General features: G+C 40.2%; 1 long non-coding RNA gene across 1 annotated transcript; it reads left to right on the top strand.

Annotated features, from left to right (window-relative positions):
- Positions 1-4,425: 4,425 nt before the first annotated feature.
- Positions 4,426-5,155, top strand: LOC309480709. The gene is made up of 4 exons (XR_014199743.1): positions 4,426-4,502; positions 4,612-4,680; positions 4,795-4,914; positions 5,022-5,155. It is a non-coding gene; the product is annotated as an uncharacterized lncRNA (long non-coding RNA).
- The last annotated feature ends 2,286 nt before the right edge of the window (positions 5,156-7,441 follow it).

Raw genomic sequence — 7,441 nt, 5'->3', positions numbered from 1 at the left:
TAGGAATTTTAAGTAAAGCATATACTTAATTCAATATTATATTGTTTGAGTGAAATGTATTGCAAAGGAAACTTCAACTAAATAAATATTACTCAACCTTTTACTAGCCAAGTTAAAATGACTTATTTTCTTTGTTACTTTCTCTTATCTCAGTTAAGTAGAGTTTACTTAATTCCATATGTGAAATTTACTTAAAAAATATTAGTGCAAAAAAACTTGCCAAAGAAAAATTGAGTAAATTTTACTTATTGTTTTTTTTCAGTGTAGCCTAACTTTACAAATTGTAACATGATTGGTAGGAAACCAGTCTCTTTCTCTTTTTAGTTTAACTGAACATGTAAGTGTGAGCAGCTCTGTTCAGATACTCCTCTTCTCCACAAAGTAGTAACAGAGATATGGAATTTATGATCCATTGTTTGATTTTTGTTTTTTTTTGGTTGAAAAAAGACGTAACAATTGTAACAATCCAATTGTGTATTTCAGATGCTGTAACGTATCATAACCTCTTCATCTGCAGAGAGAAACTGCCACTCAGAATACACACATAATGAAGGAACTAAAGACATCATATGAGGATCGATAAGATATTTCACAGGAACTTGGTCTTCATTACATCTATATCATGTTCAATGTCAAGTGTTATTTATTCATGTATTCAGCTAACAACTGTTATTAGAGCATTGTCATTTTTGCTACAATCTGCCATGCCAATAAAAAAGTACCTAATTGACACAAAATACTGTTTTTTTCAAGTAAAACCCAAATAGAGGCAATAATGATAAGACCACAAACTGAAAAACAATATTAATAAATAATATATAAATAATAGTAAAATTAATAATATGAATATACTAATATTAATGAAAATAGATTTTGTTGAAAATGTTATTTATAACATTATTAAGGTCCTATATAACACTTTCAAAGCATGGTTCTTTATGGAACCTTATAAAAAGGGTTCTGCTATTGTTACAAACCGAAAAACCCTAATTTGGTATTGTTTAGACCCATTTTTCTTAAGAGCGAGATAACCTTGCTTTCTGGAATACACCCCAGAAGTATTCAGTCGTGTGGAGTATTCATGTAAACACAGTCTGTTATGTACCATGCAAGCGTAAACCGTTAGGAGAGAATAGGATGTGTAACAGTATATTAGATCCGTGTATTCACTCTTAAAGGGACGGCAGCCTCATAAGCTGCTAATTTATATAGTGAATACCATAGTGTTTTAGCCTGGTTAAAACCAGACCATTCTCAGTAGTAACTGAGTTATGGTCTGGCAAAGCTCCATTAAAAACTCATTTCCAGAGGGGCGTCACCAACGGACGTCGCTCAAATGCCTCTGGGCACAATTGGATAGACCTAAAACCAATCAGAGCGATCGCGATCGTCATCGTGTAAAGCCATATGCTGCGTCCCAATTCGCCTAAGTTACACTACGCCATAAAAGTATGTACTCTTTTTGTGAAGAAAAGGTATTTACTTTTGAATGTGTAGCAAAAAAGTAGGCAAGCTTTGGGACATACTACTTCGTCATCTTTATCGGACGGATCTGTCGCGTGCGTCCTGTCACGTAAACTGCCCTGTCAATCATCTTGTCACAGTTAAAATCCTCTATTAAATCTAATTTCATTTCCTACCGTTTCGGAGAGAAATTTAGCAGCACGTTCATCTGCCAGTGGGTCTTTCATGGAGACTGTCCTCATGTGTTTGCAATTTTAATATAATAGTGCATTTAAAAGTTGCTGCGCTTCACCAACGGACGTCGCTCAAATGCCTCTGGGCGCAATTGGATAGACCTAAAACCAATCAGAGCGATCGTCATCGTGTAAAGCCCGCCTCAATGTTTCTGATTGGTGCCGCGATTTCGACGGATTAGAAATGGGCTTGAATGGGCTCTTTGCCAGACTACTTGCAGAGCAAATCTAAATTTGCCGGAAGTTGTCTGGGTTTTCCCAGGCTAATAGTGTTTTACTTTCATTATTTTATTTCTTACTACAGCATTTTAAATAAACCTAGGCTACCTGAAAAAGCTTATTTAATTTGTAAATAAAAAATAAATAAAAAAAAATCTATTGTATTTGTCCTTTTGTTTGTAATTTAGTTTTTTCTTTTCTTTTTGATATTAAAAATAGAACAAAAATTTGCCTGCCAGTTTGCTTGCCGCCAGAAGACTGCCAGTCATGTGTGAAATAAATGCAGTCAGCATAGTAATAATACTGGGTTGACTAAAATGGGAAGAAAAACAAATTACATTTCAAGGTTCACATTTAATTCAGTGGGATTTTGTTCTTCCAGACCCACCCACTGTGCTTAGCAACCAGCCGATCACATAATACGATCGATGTGATTTTGATTAGATTCAGTGGTCTGAATATTAAGATATTATATATGCCTACTTTACACTACTAGTTACATTTTAATAACCCACAAATGCAACAAAAATATAAGTTTGAAAGCTACTGTATGAACTCACGGTTAAAAAAAAACCCATTATCACTTTGTATTACCATTATGAATAAATGATGTACTTAGTAAAGTTCCAGAAACATTTCTGCATTGAATGCTTGACACCTGTGAGTGTGATTCATTTAAACTGCAAGATTGTCACTGCATGATTTTTTTCCCTCAGTATTTTTGACATTTTCCAGTACAAATATTTATCCTAAATAAAGATCATTTGCTTAAGCAAAATTTACCTGCATATTTAACAGAAAAAACTGCTGCATATTGAAATAGTCACTGAATGATATTTATTTAATATTTCAAATGTTTGTAAAGTCATGTAGATACCCATTAACCTTTTATGTTTAAAGATTTAACTGATTGAAATATGTTTTTATAGTTCATTTTTAGTTGTTGCCATGTTCTTTTTATTTATTTATTGTGCAATGAAAATAACTTACTATTCTGTCAGTTTTCACCTGATAATATAACAGTGATTAAGAGTTATACTAACGTATAGACTCGGAAGTATGCAGACGTCTTTTTATTGGGTGCTGTTGCCATGGTGAATTGTAATTTCGGAGCTCCACTAATCATGCTTATTCAAAGTCGTGGTACACACGCTACTGCGTTTTCGTTTAAAGACATATTTTTATTTATTTATCTTTTATTTAAATATCAAATAATAATAATATTAAATAAGTAAATAAAATAATAAATAATTATAATTAAAAGGGAGGAAGGGTTATATAAAAAATGCAATGTAAGTCGCTTTGGATAAAAGCGTCTGCCAAATGCATAAATGTAAATGTAAATGTACTTCTTATGGGGTGGGAGTGGCGCAATGGATAAGACACATGCCTTTGGTGTGAGAGACCCGGGTTTGAATCCACTGTGAGACACCAATGTGTCCCTGAGCAAGACACTTAACCCCTAGTTGCTCCAGAGGCGTGCGACCTCTGACATATATAGCAATTGTAAGTCGCTTTGGATAAAAGCGTCAGCTAAATGAATAAATGTAAATGTAAATAAAAATGGTAATTAATGTAATATGTATTCCTTTATTTTATAGACTGTTCGATTTTAATTTGATTTTAGAGTTTCCCATATCTTTTCAAAATGTATCCTTATGCTCTTAATTTCATGTTATCCTCTAGTGTACATTTGAAACTAAATCTAACCAGTCATTTAAAACGGGCAATTCTTGCTTTCTCCAAAAATGTGTAATTGCTTTAAAAGATGTAATTCTCAGTATTCTAAATAAGTATAACTCATCTTTATTAAGTAGCATAGTTCCTATACCCAAAACTATATTTTGTATCTTTATTATATTTGGTTTCTTAAAAATGTCTTCCCTGAATTACTTCAAATTTTATTTTTATTTTACAAGTATAAAAATAAATGAGTATAATGAGCTATAAGTTCACCGCAACTTATCCAACATTCTAAAGGTAAATTATTATAGTTAGAAGATATATCTGGCGTTATAAAATATTGCATATTAATTTTTCAAGCAAAATTTATATTTTAGTCCGAATTTAGTCCATTTGGCGCACATGCGCGCAGCAGCTCTCATTCAATGTGAAGTTTAGCAGCAAAATGGAAATATTTGCACGACTTTCTAACATTTACAGATGGAGAATATACCTGTGAAATGTAAGTTTTGCACTGAGGAAAACACCATGTCTCAAACACATAAAACAGCACAAAATATGCTATTTGCTGTGATGGATCATTTAATCAATGATCACCTTTAGGGTTGCTTAAGAAACCATGCACACACAATTATCCAGACTAGATAAACCTGGATCAAATTAGTGGAATTGCATGAACTTCAATTACCTTTTATGAAACCACTTTAGCCCCAACTTATTTGTTTGGTTCATTCAAGTCAGGTGTTGGAGTTTAATACCAGATAATGAAAATCTGTGTTATTTTAAAAGCCCTGGCTTGAGGCTTGTTTTAGAAAGCAATGGTGACTGTTTAATCTGTAATCAAGATGGCAGTTTCAAACTTTATTTTGTTAGTATTTGTGTGTCACCAACTGGTACTCAATGGTAAAAAAAAAAAATTCACTTTAGTGTAATGTTTCAGAAGTTGTTGTTATTTTATTGTTTTAAAAATAGAAGGTTATTATTTTTTTTTAACCTTCCATCTTGTTTTCAGGTTTTGCTTCTCCAGTTGGGCGTCATTTATACCAGACTGGTATTAAGCAATTATGTTTGAAGAACAAAGGTTTGAAATTCTTATGTGGTTTTAAACATTATGCCTTTTTGTTTGCACTGTGTACTTAAGTTTGAGGCCTGATGACTTCTGATATTAAAGTTAATAATGCCTCTTGTTTTCCAGGTGGCCCCTTGTCTTTTCCTTGTGTGATCAAACAAAATCCAACATGGCCAGTGGTAGCGAAGTCTGATATGGTTGTTGAAATGTCTTTGCAGAATGCATCTGGGCTAACTGTCCAAAAAGGTGACTTTTGTGCTGATGCTATGAGGCTGAGGTTGACCTTGACCATGACCATGACCATGAGGGAAGATAACTACAGCTCTTTTTATTTTTGCACCAATTTTCTTTAGGCATTGATGGGAAGTTGCTGGAATCCAGCTCTCTCTCCACCACCAAGCCCGAAAAGGTTGATGGGAAGTTGATGGAATCCAGCTCTCTTCCCAAAAAGGTTGATGGGAACTTAACGGAATCCAGCTCTCTCCCCTCTGAGGTTTCTGAGAAGTTGGAGTCCAGCCCTGTCCCAGCTAAAGAGTCCAGCCATGTCCCAGCTGAGGTTGATGGGAAGTTGCCTGTGTCCAGCCCTGTCCCAGCTGAGGTTGATGGGAAGTTGCCTGTGTCCAGCCATGTCCCCACTGGAGTTGATGGGAAGTTGCCTGTGTCCAGCCCTGTCCCAGCTAAAGAATCCAGTCATGTCCCCACTGATGTTGATGGGAAGTTGACCGTGTCCAGCCCTGTCCCAGCTGAGGTTGATGGGAAGTTGACTGTGTCCAGCCCTGTCCTAGCTAAAGAATCCAGCCCTGTCCCAGCTGAGGTTGATGGGAAGTTGACTGTGTCCAGCCCTGTCCCAGCTAAAGAATCCAGCCCTGTCCCAGCTGAGGTTGATGGGAATTTGACTGTGTCCAGCCCTGTCCCAGCTAAAGAATCCAGTCATGTCCCCACTGAAATTGATGGGAAGTTGTCTGTGTCCAGCCCTGTCCCAGCTGAGGTTGATGGGAAGTTGCCTGTGTCCAGCCCTGTCCCAGCTAAAGAATCCAGCCCTGTCCCAGCTGAGGTTGATGGGAAGTTGCCTGTGTCCAGCCCTGTCCCAGCTAAAGAATCCAGTCTTGTCCCCACTGATGTTGATGGGAAGTTGCCTGTGTCCAGCCCTGTCTCAGCTGAGGTTGATGGGAAGTTGCCTGTGTCCAGCCATGTCCCAGCTGAGGTTGATGTGAAGTTGCCTGTGTCCAGCCCTGTCCCAGCTAAAGAATCCAGTCTTGTCCCAGCTGAGGTTGATGGGAAGTTGCCTGTGTCCAGCCCTGTCCCAGCTAAAGAATCCAGTCTTGTCCCCACTGATGTTGATGGGAAGTTGCCTGTGTCCAGCCTTGTCCCAGCTGAGGTTGATGTGAAGTTGCCTGTGTCCAGCCCTGTCCCAGCTAAAGAATCCAGTCTTGTCCCCACTGATGTTGCTGGGAAGTTGCCTGTGTCCAGCCCTGTCCCAGCTAAAGAATCCAGTCATGTCCCCACTGAAGTTGATGGGAAGTTGTCTGTGTCCAGCCCTGTCCCAGCTGAGGTTGATGGGAAGTTGTCTGTGTCTAGCCCTGTCCAAGCTAAAGAATCCAGCCCTGTCCCAGCTGAGGTTGATGGGAAGTTGTCTGTGTCTAGCCCTGTCCCAGCTAAAGAGACCAGCCCTGTCCCAGCTGAGGTTGATGGGAAGTTGCCTGTGTCCAGCCCTGTCCCAGCTAAAGAATCCAGTCTTGTCCCCACTGATGTTGATGGGAAGTTGCCTGTGTCCAGCCCTGTCTCAGCTGAGGTTGATGGGAAGTTGCCTGTGTCCAGCCCTGTCCCAGCTGAGGTTGATGGGAAGTTGACTGTGTCCAGCCCTGTCCCAGCTGAGGTTGATGGGAAGTTGTCTGTGTCTAGCCCTGTCCCAGCTAAAGAATCCAGCCCTGTCCCAGCTGAGGTTGATGGGAAGTTGACTGTGTCCAGCCCTGTCCCAGCTAAAGAATCCAGTCATGTCCCCACTGAAGTTGATGGGAAGTTGCCTGTGTCCAGCCCTGTCCCAGCTGAGGTTGATTGGAAGTTGCCCGAGTCCAGCTCTGTCCAAGCTGAGGTTGATTGGAAGTTGCCCGAGTCCAGCTCTGTCCAAGCTGAGGTTGATTGGAAGTTGCCTGAGTCCAGCCATGTCCCCACTGGAGTTGATGGGAAGTTGCCTGAGTCCAGCCCTGTCCCAGCTAAAGAATCCAGCCCTGTCTCAGCTGAGGTTGATGGGAAGTTGCCTGTGTCCAGCCCTGTCCCAGCTGAGGTTGATGTGAAGTTGCCTGTGTCAAGCCCTGTCCCAGCTAAAGAATCCAGCCCTGTCTCAGCTGAGGTTGATGGGAAGTTGCCTGTGTCCAGCCTTGTCCCAGCTGAGGTTGATGGGAAGTTGCCTGTGTCCAGCCCTGTCCCAGCTGAGGTTGATGGGAAGTTGCCTGTGTCCAGCCTTGTCCCAGCTGAGGTTGATGGGAAGTTGCCTGTGTCAAGCCCTGTCCCAGCTAAAGAATCCAGCCCTGTCTCAGCTGAGGTTGATGGGAAGTTGCCTGTGTCCAGCCTTGTCCCAGCTGAGGTTGATGGGAAGTTGCCTGTGTCCAGCCCTGTCCCAGCTGAGGTTGATGGGAAGTTGCCTGTGTCCAGCCTTGTCCCAGCTGAGGTTGATGGGAAGTTGCCTGTGTCAAGCCCTGTCCCAGCTAAAGAATCCAGCCCTGTCTCAGCTGAGGTTGATGGGAAGTTGCCTGTGTCCAGCCTTGTCCCAGCT

The sequence above is a fragment of the Leuciscus leuciscus genome (assembly GCF_965113295.1).
Source record: "Leuciscus leuciscus genome assembly, chromosome: 18".
Classification (NCBI taxonomy): Eukaryota; Metazoa; Chordata; class Actinopteri; order Cypriniformes; family Leuciscidae; genus Leuciscus; species Leuciscus leuciscus.
The sequence above is the reverse complement of the archived record's forward strand: the minus strand, read 5'-3'. Positions and strand labels throughout refer to the sequence as shown.